Source organism: Cetorhinus maximus, chromosome 3 (assembly GCF_964194155.1).
Source record: "Cetorhinus maximus chromosome 3, sCetMax3.hap1.1, whole genome shotgun sequence".
NCBI lineage: Eukaryota > Metazoa > Chordata > Chondrichthyes > Lamniformes > Cetorhinidae > Cetorhinus > Cetorhinus maximus.
This window is the reverse complement of record NC_135881.1, coordinates 42,953,257-42,976,516: the sequence shown is the minus strand read 5'-3', so window position 1 is coordinate 42,976,516 and position 23,260 is coordinate 42,953,257. Positions and strand designations below refer to the sequence as shown.

General features: G+C 44.7%; 1 protein-coding gene across 4 annotated transcripts in view; it reads left to right on the top strand.

Annotated features, from left to right (window-relative positions):
• jcada (junctional cadherin 5 associated a) overlaps window positions 1–23,260 on the top strand; it is a 258,299-nt gene that overhangs the window by 154,888 nt on the left and 80,151 nt on the right. The gene's annotated exons all lie outside the window — the stretch shown is intronic.

The following is a 23,260-nucleotide window of genomic DNA, read 5'->3' as shown; positions in this document are numbered from 1 at the left end:
GTTGTGATGTAATTTACTGACGCTCTCCTATGTGGGAAAGACGAATGCTTTTGAACAATTCGGGTTCGTTCTAAATGTGCCCACCTGTATTAGATTGAATCCCGTTATAATTAAATGAAATTTACATTTATTTCAGAAAGTCTCTGATATCTGCTCGGTGCCTTTCAGCGTTGCCCTGTTCCAAATTTAACCCCAGTTTGTTTGGAAGTTGTGAAATATTTTATGGGGATGTCTAATATTTGTGTGATAGCTCGTTGCACAAGAGAAGCATTACAAATGATTTAAAAATCAATTAAAATTGCATTTGCAAAAACAAAATATTGGGTTATTTATGAAATTGTGCCTGTGATAGTTCCACCGTTAATACTGCCGAACAATTTATCTCAATGTAAAGATCAGTTGAGTTGGCCATCGCTTTAATAATTATTACAAATTGCTTTGTACTATAAATGTGCAAGCACCATTTTGCAATGTGGTTTCATTGTACACCGCAAACCCATCTTGCCCGACAGTGTAAACTTATCAGGTTTTCGTTATTTAGCAACAGTTACATCAAAGCCCGATGACACTGGAAAAAACGTTTCAAATCAGATTAGCTGCCCTCATGTTTTCATGGGTAAATTCACCAAGTGATGGCTGTGAGGCCATTCAAACCAAAACGACCAGCATGTGATTGCTGGGGCAGAATTTTCGGGCCACACCGAGGTCCGGAACGGAGGTGGACGGGGCCCAAGAATACTGGTGCTGGCCAACATGCCAGTTTCCCGACCCCATTCCCAGCGTCAGTCATTTTAGGGGAAGCGGGTTTGCAGCCCCATGGGCTTCCTGCCCCCCTCACAGGGCAGGCAAACAATCAGGCTCATTAAGAGCCTTGTTAAGGGCACCGAAAGGCTGACTGGGATTTTCCAGTTTAGCTGCCTGGAGGAGAGCCCCAGTGGCAACTCAGGGGTCAGCACTCCAGCCACGCTTACTGGCCTTCGACGCGTGCCTGGATGCAGGTGCACCCTCTCGATGAATTGCCTCCACTTCTTCCCCTCTCCACCACCCCACACACACACACACACAATGGTTTGCTGTTTCTGTATTTTAATTAAAGTTTTAGAAAAGCTGGTGAAAGGGCACCTTCTGCTGAAGTGCCCTTTCTGTTACTTACCACTCATTGCAGGCTGCTGCTCCTGCCAAGCTGGAAGGTCTCTGTTCGGTCCTCCAACTTTGAGAATTCACCTGCCACCCTAACTTAGACAGGGAACCTGTCTCCATGCTAATGAAGGAGTTGCCTCCATGAAAACCCCAAAGAGTGACTGTTTCCCCTCGGGGAGGAGTGGAGCGGGGCAAGGTTTGGGACCCGGACAAAGATCCGACTCCTGTTTCCCCACCCCTCCAAAGCGAAAGTTCAGCCTCTGGTCTGTGCAGTTAGTTGATTTCAACCAGAATACCAAAGATTGAGACAGCAAGGGGTAAATCAATCAAGGCTCACACTCACAATCACACTCCAGCGATTGCTGCTGGAATGTATATGTGTGAATGCTGGCTCTGATGTTCCCACAACTGAGCAGCTTGCCAGCACTCAAGCATACATTTTCCTCTTTTGACTTAATTATTTGCTGATTTTAGCTAGGCTTAGGTAGAAGTTAACTGTTCATACCCAGTTTTCCTGGGTCATTGTGTTAACATAACCTTGGGTGTCAGGTTGCAGCTAAAGGGCAGGCAAGCAGTGGGGGGGAAGAAGCTAAATGTAAGGAAAATTTAAAGGGATGGGGACAATTAAAGGGGACAATTTGGGGGTCCAAAAATTCCCAAAGATTTGGAAGCTTTAGAAGGCAACTCGACGCATAAACAGCCTCAACAAAGGGAAGGTAAATAAAGAGAGAGGCAGGAATGAAGGGAAATGAAATCGAAGGTACAGGCAGGAGTCTACAAGGAGTTAATGATATAACCCAGCACCATCAGAGAACTCCCAGGTTTAATAGCCGCTCTGGAGTGGAGGTGTTGCTGCATGAGGTGATTCCAGGAGGGTAAATCCTCGTTGTCCCTCCATGGCACAATCCCCACCAGATGAGGAGGCTGAGGCAGTTCTGAGGCTGCACCTGAATAGCTGCAAATGTACTGGCAGCTGGTGACACAGATCTGCGGTTGCACAGTTGGATATTTTTCTATGTTAAAGGCACTACAAAATGCACATTGTTGCTATTGTCATTGTTCCTGTGCTTCCCCTAACCCCAAGAAGACTGTTAATTGTCGGATAGGTGTGCCAGGGCCAGTTGGCAGGTTTGCCGGCAGGTTGGCAAGTACAGCGCATCAGGACATAACGTTAGCTATTTGATGCAATGAGTAATTTCACCAATACTGCTGGGCTACTATCAGCAGTGTCCTGGAAGCTAGTCTTTAATTTCTGGAGACACCAAGACAGCGCTGAAGCTTTGTCAACTCTATTCCCCATTATATTTTCCAATGCCTATATTTACAATGGAAAATGTACTATAACACCTCAGTTTTGCATTTTCCACTTCCTCGGCTTACACTCCAGAGACATTTCCAACCAACCTTACAGCCCCGATATTACTGCCCTGCTCACAATGAGAACAGGGTGTGTAGGGAGTTAAAATCAGTTGCAGCGATCTACTCACCTGTTCCTTGCTGTCTGTGTGCCATTTTAACAGGATCACTCTAGCCAGTCAGTGATGTCCGCATCTGTCAGACAAGGTCCTGATTGATATTCAAAGGCAAGAATCTGATAATGTCATTCAGGCCCTGGATTTATTTTAACTGTGGGCAGTTGTGTCAGCGGCCGTGCCTTTGTGGCCAGAATCACCAGGTGCATAGGAGCAGCAGGCTGAGAAGTGGGCTGCATGTTAAGTAATTTTACCTGACAACCAGTAATGAGATGGAGCATGGACAGATTGCTAGTGCAGCAAGAAATTTAAAACACAAAGTTCCCTTGGGCAGCTGGTAACAGTGCCTGGGAAATTCATGTCCCATTCTGGGATATCGCAGACAATCCAGTAAGGTTGGCAACCCTCGGTAAAAGAAATCTTGAATTCTGTCTCTCAAAAGGTTGTGAATGCTGGGTCACTTAGCTTTCTCAAGACTGTGGTTGATCATTTTTCGTTAGGTTAGGGTATCAAGAGATATGGAACAAAGATGAGTGACTAGAGTTGGGGGAAAAGGAACATAGGGTTAATATAACTCAATGGCAGAACAATGTTATGTGGTTGAATGGCCTACTCCTGTATTTATTGTTCATTCATGGGATTTGGGGGTCGCTGGCCAGTATTATTGCCCCCACCCAAATTGGCCTTGAGAAAGGTGGTGGTGAGCTGCCTTCTTCAACCGCTGCAGTCCATGTGTAGGTACACCCACAGTGCTGTTAGGGAGGGAGTTCCAGGATTTTGACCCAGCGACAGTGAAGGAACGGTGATATATTTCCAAGTCAGGATGGTGAGTGACTTGGAGGGTAACTTCCAGGTGGTGGTGTTCCCATCTATCTGCTGCCCTTGTCATTCTAGATGCTAACAGTCATGGGTTTGGAAGGTGCTGTCTAAGGAGGTTTGGTGAGTTCCTGCTGTGCATCTTGTAGATGGTACACACTGCTGCCACTGTTCGTCGGTGGTGGAGGAAGTGAATGTTTGTGTATGTGGTGCCAATCAAGTGAGCTGCTTTGTCCTGGATGGTGTCAAGCTTCTTGAGTGTTGTTGGAGCTGCACTCATCCAGACAAGTGGGGAGTATTCCATCACATTCCTGACTTGTGCCTTGTAGATGGAGGACAAGCTTTAGGATGTCAGGAGGTGAGTTACTCGCCGCAGGATTCCTAGCCTCTGACCTTGTAGCCATAGTATTTATATGGCTAGTCCAATTCAGTTTCTGGTCAATGGTAACCCCCAAGATGTTGATAGTGGGGGATTCAGTGATGGTAATGCCATTCAATGTCAAGAGGTAATGCTTAGAGTCTCTGTAGTTGGAGATGGTCAATGCCTGGCATTTGTGTGGCGTGAATGTTACTCGCCACTTGTCAGCCCAAGCCTGGATACTGTTTAAGTCTGGCTGCATTTGGACATGAACTGCTTCAGTATCTGAGGAGTCGCGAATGATGCTGAACATTGTGCAATCATCAGTGAACATCCCCACTTCTGACCTTGTAGAAACATGAAACATCGAAACATAGAAAATAGGAGCAGGAGCAGGTTATTCGGCCCTTCGAGCCTGCTCTGCCATTCAATATGATCATGGCTGATCCTCTATCTCAATGCCATACTCCTACCCTCTCCCCATACCCTTGATGCCTTTAGAGTTTAGAAATCTATCTATTTCCTTTTTAAATATATTCGGTGACTTGGCCTCCACGCCCTTCTGTGGCAAAGAATTCCACAGGTTCACCACCCTCTGGGTGAAGAAATTTCTCCTCATTTCAATCCTAAATGGCCTACCCCATACCCTGAGACTGTGACCCCTGGTTCTAGACACCCCAGCCAGAGGAAACATCATCCCTGCATACAGTCTGTCCAGCCCTGTCAGAATTTTATACATTTCAATGAGATCGCCTCTCAATCATCTAAACTCCAGTCAATACAGGCCTAGTTAACCCAATCTCTCCTGATACCGACAATCCTGCCATCCCAGGAATCTGTCTAGTGAACCTTCGCTGCACTCCCTCTAAGGCAAGTATATCCTTTCTTAGGCAAGGAGACCAAAACTGCACACAATACTCCAGGTGTGGTCTCACCAAGGCCTTGTATACTGTAGTAAGATGTCCTTGCTCCTGTACTCAAATTCTCTTGCAATGAAGGCCAACATACCATTTGCCTTCCTAACTGTTTGCTGCACCTGCATGCCTGCTTTCAGTGATTGACGTACAAGGACAGCCTTGTACAAGAGATCCCTTCGTACATCAACATTTCCCAGTCTATCATCATTTAAATAATACTCTGCCATTCTGTTTTTCCTACCAAAGAGGATAACTTCACACTTATTCATGTTATACTGCAGTTGCCCACTCACTCAACTTGTCTGAATCGTACTGAAGCCTCTTAACATCATCCTCACCACTCACATTCCCACCTAGTTTTGTGCCATCAGCAAACTTGGAAATATTACATTTGGTTCCCTCATCCAAATCATTGATATATATTGTGAATAGCTGAGGCTCAAGCGCTGATCCCTGCATTACCCCACTAGTCAATGCCTGCCACTCTGGAAATGGCCCATTTATTCATACTCTCTGTGTCCTGTCTGCTAACCAAATCTCAATCCATGCCAATATATTATCCCCAATCCCATGCGTTTTAATTTTGCCCACTAACATCTTATGTGGGACTTTACCAAAAGCTTTGTGAAAATCCAAATGCACTACATCCACTGGTTCTCCCTTATCTATTCTACTCATTGCCCCCTCAAAACGCTCCAATAGGTTTGTCAAACATAATTTCCCTCTTATAAATCCATGTTGGCTTTGTCTAATCCCCATTGATATTTTCTAAATGCCCTGTTATCACATCCTTATTAATAGACTCTAGCATTTTCCCTACTACTGATGTTAGGCTAACTGGTCTGTAATTCTCTGCTTTCTCCCTCCCTCCTCTTTTAAATAGTGGGGTTACGTTTGTCACCCTCCAATCTGCCGGGACTGTTCCAGAGTCTACAGAATTTTGGAAGATGACAACCAACGCATCCACTATTACCATGGACCACCTCCTTTAATACCCTGAGATGTAGATTATCGGACCCTGGGGATTTATTAGTTTTCAGTCCCATTAATTTCTTTAGCACTTTTTTTTAGTAATACTAATTTCATTCCATTCCTCTTTCTAGACCTTTGGTTCCCTAGCATTTCTGGGAAGTTATTTGTATCTTCTTCCATGAAGACAGAACTAAAGTAGTTGTTTAATTGATCTGTCATTTCCTTGTTCTCTACTATAAATTCTCCCATTTCGGACTGAGGACATTTGTCTTCACTAATCTTTTTCATTTTACACAACTATATAAGCTTTTACAGTCCTCTTTTATGTTCCTTGCAAGTTTACTCTCATACTCTATTTTTCCCCTCTTAATCAATCTCTTGGTCCTCCTTTACTGAATTCCAAACTGCTTCCAATTCTAGGTTTGCTACCTTTTCGAGCAACTTCATACGGCTCCTCTTTGGATCTAATACTATCTGTAATTTCTTTTGTTAGGCATGGTTGGGCCGCTTTTCCTGTTGTGTTTTTGTGCCAGAAATGAATGTATAACTGTTTCAATGCATGCATTCATTCCTTAAATATTAGCCATTGCCTATCCACTCTCATGCCTGTTAATGGAGTTACCAATCTATCGTAGCCAACTCGATCCACATACCTTCGTAGCTTCCTTTGCTTAGGTTTAAGACCCTAGTTTCAGATTGGACTACTTCACTTCCCATCCTAATGAAGAATTCTATCATGTTATAGTCACTGCTCCCTAAAGGACCCCGCACAACAAGATTATTAATTAACCCCTTCTTATTGCACAATACCAAATCTAGGATAGCCTGTTCCCTTGTTGGTTCCTTAATGTACTGGTCTAAAAAAACATCTTGTGCACACTCCAGGAATTCATCCGCCACAGTATTGTTGCTAATTTGGTTTGCCCAGTCCAAATGTAGATTAAAGTCACCCATGATTACTGCAGCACCTCTGTTACATGCATCTCTAACTTTCCTGTTTAATGCCATCACCTACCTTACCACTACTGTTTGGAGACCTGTAAACAACTCCCACTAATATTTTCCACCCCTTGTTGCTTCTTAGCTCCACCCAGACTGATTCTACATCTAGATTTTCTGATCCAATATCCTTTCACACTATCACACGATTTCATCCTTAATTAACAGTGCCACTCCACCTCCTTTTCCTTTTTGCCTGTCCTTCCTAAATATCGAATACCCTTGGATATTCACAGAATCAGAATCACACAGAATCACAGGATCAGAGTGCAGAAGAGGCCCTTCGGCCCATCGAATCTGCACCGACATGTGAGAAACACCTGACCTACCTATCTAATCCCATTTACCAGCACTTGGCCCATAGTCTTGAATGCTATGATGTGCCAAGTGCGCATCCAGGTACTTTTTAAAGGATGTGAGGCAACCCGCCTCCACCATCCTCCCAACAGCGCATCCCTCTGGGTAAAAAGGTTTTTCCTCACATCCCCCCTAAACCTCCTGCCCCTCACCTTGAACTTATGCCCCCTGACCCTTCAACTAAGGGGAACAGCTGCTCCCTATCCACCCTATCCATGCCCCTCATAATCTTGTACACCTCGATCAGGTCTCCCCTCAGCCTTCTCTGCTCCAACGAAAACAACCCAAGTCTATCCAACCTCTCTTCATAACTTAAATGTTTCATCCCAGGCAACATCCTGGTGAATCTCCTCTGCACCCCCTCCAGCGCAATCACATCCTTCCTATAATGTGGCGACCAGAACTGCACACAGCTGTACTCCAGCTGTGGCCTCACTAAGGTTCTATACAACTCGAACATGACCTCCCTACTTTTGTAATCTATGCCTCGATTGATAAAGGCAAGTGTCCCATATGCCTTTTTCACCACCCCACTAACATGCCCTTCCGCCTTCAGAGATCTATGGACACACATGCCAAGGTCCCTTTGTTCCTCAGAACTTCCTAGTGCCATGCCATTCATTGAATACTTCCTTGTCAAATTACTCCTTCCAAAGTGTATCACCTCACACTTTTCAGGTTTAAATTCCATCTGCCACTTATCTGCCCATTTGACCATCCCGTCTATATCTTCCTGTAGCCCAAGACACTCAACCTCACTGTTAACGACCTGGCCAATCGTTGTGTCATCCGCAAACTTACTAATCCTACCCCCCACATAGTCATCTATGTCGTTTATATAAATGACAAATAATAGGGGACCGAGCACAGATCCCTGTGGTATGCCACTGGACACTGGCTTCCAGTGACTAAAGCATCCTTCTGTCATCACCCTCTGCCTCCTACAGGTAAGCCAATTTTGAATCCACCTTATCAAATTACCCTGTATCCCATGTGCCTTTGCCTTCTTTATAAGTCTCCCATGTGGTACCTTGTCAAAGGCTTTGCCGAAATCCATATAAACTACATCAACTGCACTACCCTCATCTACACACCTGGTCACCTCCTCAAAAAATTCAATCAAATTTGTTAGGCATGATCTCCCTCTGACAAAGCCATGCTGACTATCCCTGATCAAACCTTGCCTCTCCAAGTGGCGATAGATACTCTCCTTCAGAAATTTCTCCAATAGTTTCCCTACCACTGACATGAGACTCACTGGCCTATTGTTCCCTGGCTTATCTCTACAACCCTTCTTAAATAGCGGAACCATATTAGCTGTTCTCCAGTCTTCTGGCACCTCCCCTGTGGCCAGAGAGGAATTAAAAATTTGGGTCAGAGCCCCTGCGATCTCTTCCCTTGCCTCCCTCAGCAGTCTGGGACACAAATCAGCTGGACCTGGAGATTTGTCCGCTTTTAAGCCTGCCAACACCTCCAATACCTTGTCACTCCCTATATCAATTTACTTAAGAACCTTGCAGTCTCTCTCCCAGAGTTCGATACCTTCATCCTCATTCTCTTGGGTGAAGATAGACGTGAAATATTCATTCAACATTCTTGCGATATCCTCTGGCTCCACCCATACATTGCCCCCTTGGTCCCTTATGGGCCCTACTCTTTCCCTGGTTATCCTCTTCCCATTGATATACTTATAGAATATCTTCAGTTCCCAGCCTTGGTCACCCTGCAGCCATGTTTCCATAATTGCAATCATATCGTACCCATTTACATCTATTTGCACTGTTAATTGATCTACCTTATTGCGAATGCTCTATGCATTCAGATACAGTGCATTTGACTTGTCTTTATAACATTTTTACACATTTTTTTGTACTATGGCCGTATTTGCTGTTAGCCCCTGTTCCTCTGCCTTCCACTTTTGCTATCTGCTTTTCTGTCTTTCATTTCTATCTTTGTTTCCTTCTCTTGTATCTCTCTGCTCAGGTTCCCATCCCCCTGCCACTCTAGTTTAAACCCTCCCCCACAGCACTAGTGAATACCCCTGCGAGGACATTCGTCCCAATTCTGCTGGGGTGCAACCCATCCATCTTGTACAGGTCCCATCTTCCCCAGAATCAATCCCAATGCCTCAGGAATCTAAATCCCCCCTTCCTACACCATCTCTCCAGCCACACATTCATCTGGTCTATTCTCCTAGTCCTGATCTCATTAGCACGTGGCACTGGGAGCAATCCTGGGATTACAACCTTTGAGGTCCTGCTTTGTAATTTATTTCCTAGCTCCCTATATTCTGCTTTCAGGACCTCATTCCTCCTTTCACCTATGCCATTGTTACCAATATGGACCATGACCTCTGGCTGTTCACTCTCTCCCTTCAGAATACCCTGCAGCTGTTCAATGCCATCCTTGACCCTGGCACCAGGAAGGCAACATACCATCCTGGTGTCACGTCTGCGGTTGCAGAAACATCTTCCCCTTACGATAGAATTCCCTATCATTATTGGTCTCCCACTCTTGTTCCCCATATGCAGCTGAGCCACTCATGGTGCCATGGACTTGGCTCTTGCTGCTTTCCCCTGAGAAACCACCTCCGCCAGAATGGAAAATCTGTTAGAGAGGGAGATGGACCCAGCGGACTCCAGCCCCATCTGCCTAGTGCTTTTACTCTGCCTGGTGGTCACCCATTACCTTTCCACCTGTGTGACCACCTCACTGTACGTGCTATCCACAAAGGTCTCAGCCTTGTGGATGCTCCACAGTGACCCCAGCTGCAGCTGCAGCTCTGAAACACGGATTTTGAATAGCTGCTGCTGGAGACACTTCCTGCCCACATGGTTGCCCTGGACACTGGAGGTGTCCCTGAATTCCCACATCACACAGGATGAGCATTCCATGTGGCCGAGTTGCCCTGCCATGACTTATCCTTTACTTTTTCTTCCTTTAGTTTAAGGAATATTAAATACATACTGAGGCCCTTACTTCTTATGCTTTATACCCTGCTTAACCTAAAGACCAATTTTTACTTTAAAGACTGGACAGTAGACATACGCACCAGGTCCTACTTGTCAAGGCTGCCACCACTCCTCTGGCCCTGGCTCCCGGTCCTGCTCTGGTGTCAGGCCTGGTTCCCCTCACGCTTTAAGGCCAGTGCTCCTCTCATGTTCTTAAATGCCAAAAGCAAAAACAAAGGAACACCTCTTTCCTTTCCTCCCCTAACTCCCTTAATCACCCAACTCCCAGCAGTCTATTCTAAGTCACACTGAGTTAGCTGCTTCTTCATTTCTTCAATTCATTAAGCCCAACTGCTCATCCAGTGGAGACTTGTTAAAACCCAGCTTAAGGCTCAGAACGTTAGAATTTAAACTGTAGATTTCAGTTATATGCTAACTACAAACAAAATTGTGGGAGAGTTGTGAGAGTTGTGTCCTACTCCGGCCCCCTCCCACAACTCTTTCTCCGGTACATCGATGATTACTTCGGTGCTGCTTCATGCTCTCGTCGGGACCTGGAAAAATGTATTAATTTTGCTTCCAATCTCCACCCCTCCATCATTTTCACATGGTCCGTCTCTGACACTTCTCTTCCCTTCCTTGACCTCTCTGTCTCAATTTCTGATGATAGACTGTCCACCAATATCCATTACAAGCCTACCGACTCCCACAGCTACCTCGACTACAGCTCCTCACACCCTGCTTCCTGTAAGGACTCCATCCCATTGTCTCAGTTCCTTCGCCTCCGTCGCATCTGTTCTGATGACGCTACCTTCAAAAACAGTTCCTCTGACATGTCCTCCTTCTTCCTTAACCGAAGTTTTCCACCCACGGTCGTTGACAGGGCCCTCAACCGTGTCCGGCCCATCTCCCGCGCATCTACCCTCATGCCTTCTCCTCCCTCCCAGAAACATGATAGGGTCCCCCTTGTCCTCACTTATCACCCCACCAGCCTCCGCGTTCAAAGGATCATCCTCCGCCATTTCCGCCAACTCCAGCATGATGCCACCACCAAACACATCTTCCCTTCACCCCCCCCCCCAGCGGCATTCCGTAGGGATCATTCCCTCCGGGACACCCTGGTCCACTTCTCCATCACCCCCTACTCCTCAACCCCCACATATGGCACCTCCCCATGCCCACGCAGAAGATGCAACACCTGCCCCTTCACTTCCTCTCTCCTCACCATCCAAGGGCCCAAACACTCCATTCAAGTGAAGCAGCATTTCACTTGCATTTCCCCTAACTTAATCTACTGCATTTGTTGCTCCCAATGCGGTCTCCTCTACATTGGAGAGACCAAACGCAAACTGGGCAACCGCTTTGCAGAACACCTGCGGTCTGTCCGCAAGAATGACCCAGACCTCCCTGTCGCTTGCCATTTTAACACTCCACCCTGCTCTCTTGCCCACATGTCTGTCCTTGGCTTGCTGCATTGTTCCAGTGAAGCCCAACGCAAACTGGAGGAACAGCACCTCATCTTCCGACTAGGCACTTTACAGCCTTCCGGGCTGAATATTGAATTCAACAACTTTAGATCTTAAACTCCCCCTCCCCCCATCCCCACCCCGTTTCCTCCCCCTCCCTTTTTTTTCCAATAATTTATATAGATTTCTCTTTTCCCACCTATTTCCGTTATTTTTAAATCTACAACTAATACCTTGTCAATCTTTCCACCCCACCCCCACTAGAGCTGTACCTTGAGTGTCCTGCCATCCATTCTTAATTAGCACTTTTCTTAGATAATATCACCACCTTCAACACTTCTTTGATCCTTTTGTCTGTGACATCTTTTGATTATCTGCTCCTATCACTGCTTGCTTGTCCCTACAACCACCCCACCCTCAACTTCTCTCCCCCCGCCCCCCACCTTAAACCAGCTTATATTTCACCCCTCTCCTAACTATACTTCAGTTCTGTTGAAGGGTCGTGTGGACCCGAAACGTCAACTCTTTTCTTCTCCACCGATGCTGCCAGACCTGATAAGTTTATTGACCCTACTTCCCAAATTAAATAACATTAGGTAAATTGTGACCATCATTCATACATCGCACACTTCCCTGGGCCCCAATCACACTAGTACAGATGGTATAATAAGAGAATAGACTTAAAGATATTTTACAGTTTGTGAAGATAAACAATCAAAGGAATATACGGTTAACTGTCCTTCATCCGGTCCCAATGCGGTGATTCCACGTTGTGGCTGTTTTGTTTAATTGTCTTCCTTGGTGTAGCTGTATGGAGAACATTTCCAAGTTTTATCCCCAAAAGATCTTGGTTTGCAGTAGATTTTTCATCTTAGGGTGGTTACTCTGCAATATCTGTGCAGAATTCTTCAGAGAGAGAGAGAGAAACAGAGAGAGAGAGACGGAGATGGCTCTTGCAGCCTTTCAGTATATCCTTCCAATTTCCACTCTGATTTGGTAAAAACAGTTCTTGAAAAGCCTTGGTGGCTCTATATTCCAGAGGAATATACCATATTCAATTACCATGTCTGATGTAGTTATTGTGCTGTAGAACAGGTAATTACACCTTAGTAATAGTGCAAAAGTCAACAGGAGATGGGGTCTTTCACACTCCCTAGGGGTTGGGGGGCAGGGGGAGGCTGTTGGGAGTCTGTTCCTTTTCACCCCACTTAGGGTGAATGCAAGTTGTATATTCAGCTGGCTGGCAGTCTTTCCATTGTCTTAATGTGTTTACAGTTTATTCAGATCCAGCCAGAAAAAAGGCATTAGAGATTGTGGGCAGAATTTTGCCCTTGGTGGACGAGTGGGCCCCACCGACTCGGTGGCGGGCAGGCAGCCGACCCCCGCCGCCAAAACGGGGCCTGCCACCATTTTGAGTGGGTGGGCCAATTAAGGCCCACGCAGCGGCCTGCCCAACAGGAAGTGCTATGCGCTTCCTGTGCAGGGTGGGGGGGGGAGGGAATCCCCAACTGTCAAAGTGCGCTCTTTCTCGCATGTGCGCAAAAGAGCGCACTGCTCCCTGAGGCAAAATGCTGTCTCAGGGAGATTAGTGACAGGTAAGAAAAGTCAAAAAATAGAGAAATATTAAAATTATTAACATGTCCCCCTCATGTGACAATGTTAATAATAAACACATAAAGTTTATCAAATTTTTAAAAAACAGACATGAAACTTCATCCCGCCAGTGGATGAAGTTTCATGAATAATCTGGAGCCCGCTGGGGCTCCTGGCCTGCCTGCCAACCTTAAGCTTGGACGGGCAGGGTCTTTAACAAGGTTAATTAGCCTTAATTGGCCATTGACAGGTCGGCGGGCGGACAGCTGATTTCGCTGTCCGCCCACCTTCCTGAAGATTTAAATGGACCGGGATGACGTCGGGGGTTCCTCCCGACGTCATCCCGCGTCATTTTCCCCTCGGTTAGCGGGCCCCGCCCCCAAATCGCCAAGGGGAAAATCCTGGCCTGTATCTTTTTCTTAAAAAAACACCCTCGTAACATAGGCAAGGACACTATGATATTTCTCATACTTTGCAGTACTGCAGCATGTTCTTACATATTTTCCATATATTTATTAAATTTGGGTGATCCTCAAGTAGATTACAGTTATTACTACAAAAAATTACAGTTTCATTTTGACATTATCAAGTATATTAAGCTAAGATATAGCTGGCTGTGTTTACATTTTTTACATATTGCGATTTCCATCTGCTTTCAAATATTGAAATTTATATTCATGCACAGCAGCTGTCACAACATTGTTATGCCTCCTGGTTCACAGAAGCTCGAAATAATCGCACTTCTAGACTCAAAATGTTGGAGCTTCATTGAGCATATTTTTTACAGCGCTCCAAGTGGCTGGCGATGTTACTTGACTTTGACTGCAGTGTGGTAGTAAATGTAGCACATTCTCATAACAATTAGCTCCTAACTATTTGCAAATAATAGAACAATATAATAGCCCTCTTTCTTTAAAAAAAAGTATAATGCCTCTATATCAATATAACTGTTCCAATCATTAATTTTTATACATATTGTACCCAACTGAAAAAGATTACCAACCAGCTTGTGTAATTAAACGGAACACTTTTAGAATCTGTTATAGTTTGTTCTCTTTTCTCAAAAACATTATTCATGGGATCAATCAGGTGTAAGATGTTGTGGCTCCATCTTGTAGATTTAGCATTCGTCACTCTCACTGATGAGCTGACACACTGCATAGGCTATATTGCGTGTATTATCCCTTGTGCTGTAGGGGTCATGCTCGATGTTGCTAATGTTGTGTCACTTGCTGGTGATGTTGTTGATGTTGCATCCCTTGTTGCATGGTGATGCTGTTGATGTTGTCTTGCTGATTAGAGATATTACTGGTGTTTTAATGGTTTTTTTTGCTTTTCCAGCTCATGTAGGTAGAATATGGATTCTGTTCCTTCTCATTTGCTTACTGTTTTGATCTCAATGATGTAAGACCTTGAAGTCTCAGCTTCACCAAGAACTTTTGCTGGGTTCCAGGTTTTTATGATTGGATCCTGTACATGTACAGTTTGTCCTTTCAACAGCTCAGGTAGTGATTTATTATGCTTGTTGAAGTGTTGATCTCCTTCTACCTGTGCATCAGTGAGTTGTTGACTTGCTTCGTCCTGGTCACTTGGAGGGAGTATCTTGCTTGGCAGAATTGTCTTATACTTTCTTCCGTTCATCAACTCTGCAGGCGACTTCATACCTCCTTTGAGCTGTGTACATCGGAGTGACAACAAGGCAAGATTTGGTTCTTCCTTTGTTTCTCGTGAAGGTTCTCTTGACCGTCTGGATGTGTCATTCTATAAATGAGTGATATGGTGATGCGGTGATGATGTTGAACCCATACTGTTCAGTGAATTCCTTAAATTCTCTGCAGGTGAATTGGGTTCCTTGGGTTTGAAGGCAGGGATACTTGCAAAATCCAGCATGTGACCTACCCATCTATCTACCCACCCCCGACTTATATGAAATTTTATGGAGGGAAGGGGGCGCAGTGGAGGTGTTGGGTGGCCCGTCTGCCCTTGGGTCTATTGAGGCTCTAAAGTGGCCAATTAATGACCGCTTAAGGGCCACATTCCACCCCTGCTGCTATTTTACCCATGGCAGAGAGAGGCCCACGCCAAGTGGTAGCCTGGCAGTTTTAGCACATTGGCTGGTTTCGGGCAAGTGTGGGGTGTCCTCCTTTGCAGGTCCCCACTGCCCATTGGAGACAGCTCTCATCATCCCCCCACCCAACACACACATACAGACAAGATCACATTTCCTCCTTTAGCCTATCTCCCTGTCCCTGAGGGGTGGAATTCTCACCTCCAGCCTACTAATGGCCATTAAATAACAGTGCGGCAGCAGTTCTCCCCGTGGCTGAGCTCCCCACTGACATTTTAGCTGGGGGAAAGGGACACAGGAGCCACGGCGCTGTGTAAAATCCAGCCCATTGTCACATATTACTATTTCAGGATTCTCTTGTGCTCAGCGAGCAGAACTCATACTGCTGCAATGATGTGGCTCTAAGCTTACACTTCTCCATTCCCGTGTGGCCTTCATATATCTTCTGGAGAGGTTCTTTCTGCATCATATTGGGTATGATTATTCTGAATCCGGCCAACAGAACATTTTCTCCTCATGGGATATCAGCTCTGATAGACCAATATTGTCGTATTGCTGGCTGTGTTTGCTGTATCTTATCAGATCATCCCTGGATCACTTGCTGAGAGAACATCTGTAACTCTTCAGCTTTGCTGGCCTCACCTCTAGTTTGTCTCAGTTTCAGTGGTGTGACATTCACTAGGTGATGGATCTTTATACATAGATCTTTATTCTCATGTTTCTCCTGTGATGACAGCCAAGTTGGACATCTGCCAGCACCATTTCTCTGCCTGGCTTGTATTTCAAAGTGAAGTCATAACCCTGAAACCCCAATAGTAACCTCTGTAGTCTTGCTGGCACTCTACACAGATTTTTCTTGTAGATCTGCTCCAGTGGACAATGATCATTCTCCAATATGAACCTTCGCCCATAGAAATATGTATGGAATTTCTCACATCCATACAAAACTGCCGAATGGTCTTTCTATGCTGGCATATCTGGTCTCAGCTTTTGTTCGATCTTTGGATGTGAATGCTATCAGTTTTCCCTCTTGTAACAGGACTGCTCCTGAAGCATCTATTTGCAGAACGACTGGTCATTTTCTGTGGTAGTATGGCAGACGTGTCTCCTTGCATATTACTTCTTTTGAGTTTGTCGAAACTCCTCTCATGTGACTCTGATCACTTGTACTCAGCATCTTCTTTCATCATCTCTTGTAGGTTTGCTGTGTGTTCTGACATGTGAGGTTTGAAAGAACTAATGATAGATCAAACCACGGAAACTTCTCAACTCTTTCTTGTTCTCTTGGAGTTTCCACGTCCAAGATAGCTGTGACTCTTTCAGGACTCAGCTTTACTCTGTCAGATGTGCACACCACTCTGAAGAACTTGCATTCTGTCACCTTCACAATACATTTGTCTGAGTTTAGCTCGATCCCAGCTTCCCTGGTTCTCCCCGTGGTTTCATGTAGCTGGTGGTCATGATCTTTTATATCTGCACCATAGATCTGGATATCATCAGCTATGTCAACTGCACCTTTACATCCTCTGTATGTCTCATCTACTTCCTGCTGGAACACGTCCTGGCTCACTTTAAGGCCAAAAGGTAGATGCAGGAATTTGTACCGAGCAAAGGGTGTGCTGTGTATTGTCAACAGTGAAGATTCCTCGCCAAGATTTTAGTTCCTTTAGCCATTTCTGGGCATCATGCTTACTGCAAACTTTTGCCCCTGTCAGTGCTGGCATGATCTCTTCCACTGTTGGAATAGGGTAGTGGTTCTTCCTTATTGCATGATTAAGAGCTTTGGGATCCAGGCAAATTCTTAGCTATCCATTTGGCATCTCTCCCACAGCAATGGAATTTACCCAGTCTGTGGGCTCTGTGGCTCTAGTGATCACCTTCTTTTCTTCCATCTGTTGGAGCTCCCTTTAAAGCTTTCCTTTTAGTTCTACATAGCTTACGTGGGGAACAAATCATTAGTTTCTTCACTAGATCAATAGCGATGTGATATTCAAAATCTTCAAAGCATCCACCAATCTCATCAAAACACTCCAGATACATTTGTACTAGATCTTCCTTGTTCCTGATCAGACAATGCTTTTCAACAGGTGTCCTGCCTTCATTCTTAGGATTTATTGAGATAAGCTGCAGTTCTTCATAACTGCTCAACCGTAGGATAGCAGACCTTTTCTTTCAGTAGAACTTACAGTTAACATCTTTTCCTTTGTGAGTCCCTCTGATTTGGGTTGTGCCCAGCTGTTGAATCTCAGTTACCCCTTTCCCATTAGCATGACGTTGCTCGGTTTCAGAGCAGCTATCCTTGGATAACCATTTTCATTCAAATTTTTAGGAAAGATCTTCTGATATATCCTAAGTGGGATGATGTTACTCTGTGCTCCAGTGTCAAGCCTCAGCTTCATGGTTGTGGGCTTATGTCTCACACGTTTCCTGATCTGAATGGTTGGGCAGAATTTTGCCCTCGGATGGCTTGCGGGCCCCACCAGCTCAACGGCGGGTGGACAGCCGACCCCCGCCACCAAAACGGGGCCTGCCACCATTTTGAGTGGGCGGGCCAATTAAGGCCTGCCCAGTAGCCTGCCCGACAGGAAGTGCTATGAGCTTCCTGTGCAGGGTGGGAGGGATTCCCCAACTGTCAAAGTGCGCTCTTTCGCACATGCACGTGAAAGAGCGCACTGTTCCCTGAGGCAAAGTCCTGACTCAGGGAGATTCGTGAGAGGTAAGTAAAGCCTAAAAAAGATTAATATTAAAATTATTAACATGTCCCCCTCATGTGACAATGTCACACGAGATGGGACATGTTAATAATAAACACATAAAATTTATTAAATTTTTAAAAAACGGACATGAAACTTCATCCCGCCAGTGGATAAAATTTCATGAATAATCAGAAGCCCGCTGGGGCTCCTGGCCTGCCTGCCAACCTTAAGGTTGGCCGGGCAGGTCTTTAATTATCTTAATTAGCCTGTCAATGGCTTCAATTGGCCGTTGACAGATCGGCGGGCGGACAGCTGATTTCGCTGCCTTCTTAAAAATTTAAAGGGACCGAAATGACGTCGGGGATTCCTCCCGAAGTCATCCCGCGTAATTTTCCCCTTGGCGAGCGGGCCCCACCCCCAAATCGCCGAGAGGAAAATCCTGGCCATTGTGTGAATTTCTTTTCTCTGGAAACTGTCACATCCAGCCATTTCATGCAGTTGTATGGTTCCTATGTTGATCGTGTTCTCAAACTCATCCTCATCTTCCAGATGTTTGGCTTCTTTTCCTTCTCATTCAGCCTGTTGCTCTGTCTCTGATAACTTGCTAACCATCTTCTTTCCTTGTTTTGCACATCTTTTCCCAGTGATTGGGCTTTCCACAAGATCTGCAGTTTGATCCATATGCGGGACATTTCCTTCTGTCTGTGAACTCATGTGGTCATCCGCAGCACCTGCACATCTTTCTCTCTGTCTCTTGTGCATTCTTTTGTTGTTGTTTCATTTGCATCAATCCTGCTGCCTTTCTTTTGACTTAACTGAAGGCTAGCCATTTGAGTAGTCAGCATCTTCATCCATATTTACTCATGGCTTCATGTAATCTGGCAGTGTCTATAGCCTGCGATATTGTGAGCTTGTTCTCTCCAATTCTTCAGGCGTGCAGAGCCCCAAATGAGCTGGTCATCAGCCTTTCATCTGTTTATTTGAATTTACATTTCCTGTCTGTATTTTTCTATCTTGTTAAGAAATTGTCAACAGGCTCACCTGCTTCCTGCCTCAGGCTTTGAAATTCATATCGGTGGATCCGATGATTTGACTTTGGTTGGGGATGTGTGCTAAATTTTTCAAAAATTTTGCTTGGTATTTACTGTTGTCCTCACTCATCTCCCAGCTATTAAACAATTTTAACCCTTTCTCTCCTGCCCACAAAAGGATGTAACTGACCCTTTCTGCTTCAGTAGTGCCTTTTAGAAAACTATTGAATGTCAGTCCCCTCTTTTGTTTAAACACCTCAAATGCCTCTACAATATCATCAGCCTCCTAATTTATTAGCTGTAGCTGTCCCTTCATTGCTGTGGGGATGGCCATTTCATTTTTGCATGACTCACTCAGCTTAGTTCAACTGAAAAACCATTTAAAATGTTTTAGTCTTACTCACAGACGGCTGCTGCCACCATGTTATGTCTTCTGGTTCCCAGAAGCTGGAAATAGTCATGCTTTTACACTCAAGATGCCAGATCTTCATCGAGTATATTTCGTACACTCTCCATGTAGCCGATGGATTGATACATTGTTACTCAGCAACTAATTGCAGTGCAGCAGCAAATGTGACACCCTGGATGTACATTCTCATATGAACATGCAAACATACGAACTAGGAGCAGGAGTAGGCCACTTGGCCCTTCAAGCTTGCTCCGCCATTCAATAAGATCATGGATGATCTGACTGCAAGCTCACGCCTACCCACCCACCCCGCACCACCCCCCCCCCCCCCACCCCCCTCACCGATAAGCTTTTACCTCCTTGTTACTCAAGAATCTATCTAGCTCTACCTTAAAAATATTCAAAGACTGTTTCCACCACCTTTTGAGGAAGAGAGTTCCAAAGTCTCACAGCCTTCTGAGAGAAAAATATTCCCTTCACCTCTGTTGTAAATGACCCCTTGTTCTAGACTCTCCCACAAGAGGAAACATCGGGCGGGATTTTCCACCCCCGCCTGCCGCCGGGATCTTCCGGTCCCACCACAAGTCAATGGACTTCTGGCTGGAGCACCGCCTCGCCCGCGGCGGGTCCCACCTGCGACAGGGCCGGAAAATGCGGGCCATCCTCTCCACACCCCTCAGGATCTTAAAGGTTTCAACCAAGTTGCCTCTTACTCTTCTAAACTCCAATTGATACAAGCTTAATCTGTCCAACAAAGAGCTAGGAACTAACTGTTATGGCAAATGGAGTATAATGTCGGAAAATGTGAAATTGTCCATTTTGGCAGGAAGAATAAAAAAGAAGCATATTATCTAAATGGTGAATGTAAGCAGAGCCCTTAGATTGAATGACAGAAGGTCCAGGATCTTAATGTAATATTTTGCAATAAGGTTTGTTAGTACTCAATTCAAGCACAGAGCACCTGGAATGTGTTTGTAACTGTTGTGAGAAGCAGTGCAGTTGTCACCCATATGTGGAATGGGTTGACTGACTCTTTTTGTCACTTGTCGGGTATTTGTTTTCTTGATTCGTCGTTACTATATTTGTTACTCACTGTATTAGAGATGGTTGGTATAGGACAACTGAAATTGATCTTAGCTAGGAGTAAGCAGCAACAAGTATTTGGAACCTTATCCTACCATTTGATAAAAATGGGTGGCAAATGCCATGTTCTGTTGTCAAGTTGATGGAGAGAACTCCATATCTAATCTAGCCTTCAATATCTGAGGATTACTGAGAACTGGGCTTAGTAAGCCATCAGCACCATCACAGACCAAAGACTGATATTAGACTAAAGCAAAATAAAAGCAAAATATTGTGAATGCTGGAAATCTGAAAAAAAAACACAGAAAATGCTGGTAAAACTCAGCAGGTCAAGTAGCATCTGTGGAGGGAGAACCATTGTTAATGTTTCAAGTCCATATGACTTCTTCAGAGCTAAAGAGCTGATATTAGACTGTCTTGCCACCAGCATTGTCAACTTAACAAGAGAATATTCAGAGTGTAAATATTCATGAATTCTGACTGAAATTTAAATATGGAGTTTGTAGTATTGTTCAGAATAGCTAAACCTAAGCAATTATCACCTCCGATCTCTCACATTTCTCTGAACAATGCTATTAATTTAGCACTAATTTGTGCTGAATTGTTGTGCTTTAGGCCCATCTCCAATAGCAACTTTATTAACATTGCCTGAACACATTTCATTTTGGGAGCTGGCAAAGAGGTGAAAGGAGTAGGTTAACCCATCACATAACCCACTGACGGTCTGACACTCATCTTTCTGCATATCATGTAATTGTATGTGTTTAGTACTAAAATTTGTACCGCATTAATATATAATAGTGTTACTCATTCCTGTAGATAGTATACAAGTAATATGATCCTAATGAGCTTAAAAAAAACATATTTGCTGGCTCACAGGCAGCACGCACACCAATAGGGGGACTTGAGGTTTGTATGGGCAGCACTCCTACAGCACCTGGCTCCACCGGAAAGGTACTGTCTAAATTTTATTTAAAAACATCTTACTTTTAGTTGCAGTTATAAGTTAAAGAATCCAGAGCAATGCAAGCCGTGCGCCTGCTCTATTCATCGATAATGCCATTGTACTAATCAGACTGATTAGATCACTGGTTAGGTTACAGTTATAGTACTATGTGCCCATTATAGAAAGCCATAGAGAGCATCTCGCATCGATTCATCAGAATTATGCTGGAGATGGGAAACTATAGATATGCGGAGAAACTTGAGACACTGAGACTGTATCCACTGGAGGCGAGAGGGCTAAGAAATTCTTAAAATTATGAAGGCTTTTGATGGTGTGTATAGCGAAAGATTATTTCCCCAGATTGGTAATGAAGGTGGTGATAACATTATAATTAAGGAGAGAGGTTTCGAGAAATTTCTTTACACAGGTGGCTGGTGGAGTACAGAATGTTTTGCCATGGGGAATTGTGATAGAGACCATCATTTCTTTTAAGGGAAAATAAGTACTTGAAGCAGAGCAAGATACAAGGGGTCGGATTTTCCCCCCATCAGGGGGGGTTTGTGCGGGGGCGGGCGGGAGCGAGCGCGAACCCAATCGGCGCCCCCGATCAGGTGCACTCCGCCATTTTACATGGGTGGGCCAATTAAGGCCCACCCTGCATGACGCACACCCAGAAGCGCTGTGTGCTCCCTGTGCTGGCGGGAGGGTCTTCCCTGAGTCGGGGCCTGCGCTCTTTCACGCATGCATGCGAAAGACTGCAGAAATCTCCCTGAGGCACCATCAGTTTAAGTTCTGGGATATTTAATAAAGGTGAAAAAAAATTTTAAGGTCATGTCCCCTCATGTGACTCTGTCATATGAGCTGGGACATGTCCATTAGTTTTTTCAAAAGCTTTTCTTTAAAAAATAAACCCTTCATGAAACCTCATCCCACCCGTGGATGAGGTTTCATGAAAAATGCGAAGGCCACCTGGGCTCTTCGCCTGCCCACCAACCTTAAGGCTGGACGGGCAGCTTTCTTAACAGCTTTAATTACTTTGTTAATGGCCTTAATAGGCCTTTGACAGTTCGGCGGGCACGCAGCCAATGCAGGCCCTGCCCCACCTCGCCAACAGGAAAATTCTTCCCAAGGATAGGGGGAGAAAGCCGGATAGTGGGAATAATTTTCAGTTACTCTAACGAAGAGTCAGCACAGGCATGATGGGCTGAATGACCTTCTGTGCTATTTACAGCTATAGTTTTATTGTATCCACTTCTGGGCATCCAATGCGGAAAAACATATTAGAGCCATGGAGAAGGTACAGGGATGATTCCAGGAACAATAATTATTTGTTGTAAAGAGAGGCTTGAGCTATGGAGGTTAATTCCACTGGAACATAGAAAAGCAGATTAAAATTATGAAAGATTTTGAGAAGGTAATTAATGATTGATGAATTAGTAAGACGGGGCATGAATTGAAAAGCATAAAAGAAAGAAGGAGAAAGCTAGAAGAATATCTTTCCACAGATGGACTGTTTTATTTCAAGTGGCTGTTGAGGTAGAGACTAGAATATAACTTCAACAGAATTTGGATGAGTATTTGAAAATGAAAAATATAAAATCATACAAGAAATATGGGGAAGGAAATAGAATTAGAGTAGATTGCTCTGGTTGAACAGAGCAGTGACACAGATGCATGGGGCTGAATAGCCAAGCATTGTGCTGAAATTGCTTTAAATCTGACATCCACACAGTAGAGAACGTTATTAGTGGAAAATATCTTCTGGTTACATTGTGTGTTTGATCCCCAGTTATGTCTCACGTTGGCAATTGCTTTGTTTTTGATCCCTGTTAGTCTAGTGGCAAGAGGGATCATCTGATCTAATCGTGGTGATAGCTTCTTTTTCACTCGCAGTCCAGGTGGAGTAGGGGATGAGCTGTACACTTCTCAGTTTTATCACACTGGCAGGAATGTAGGTTCCTCAGTGTCTTTTGACAAACTAGAAAT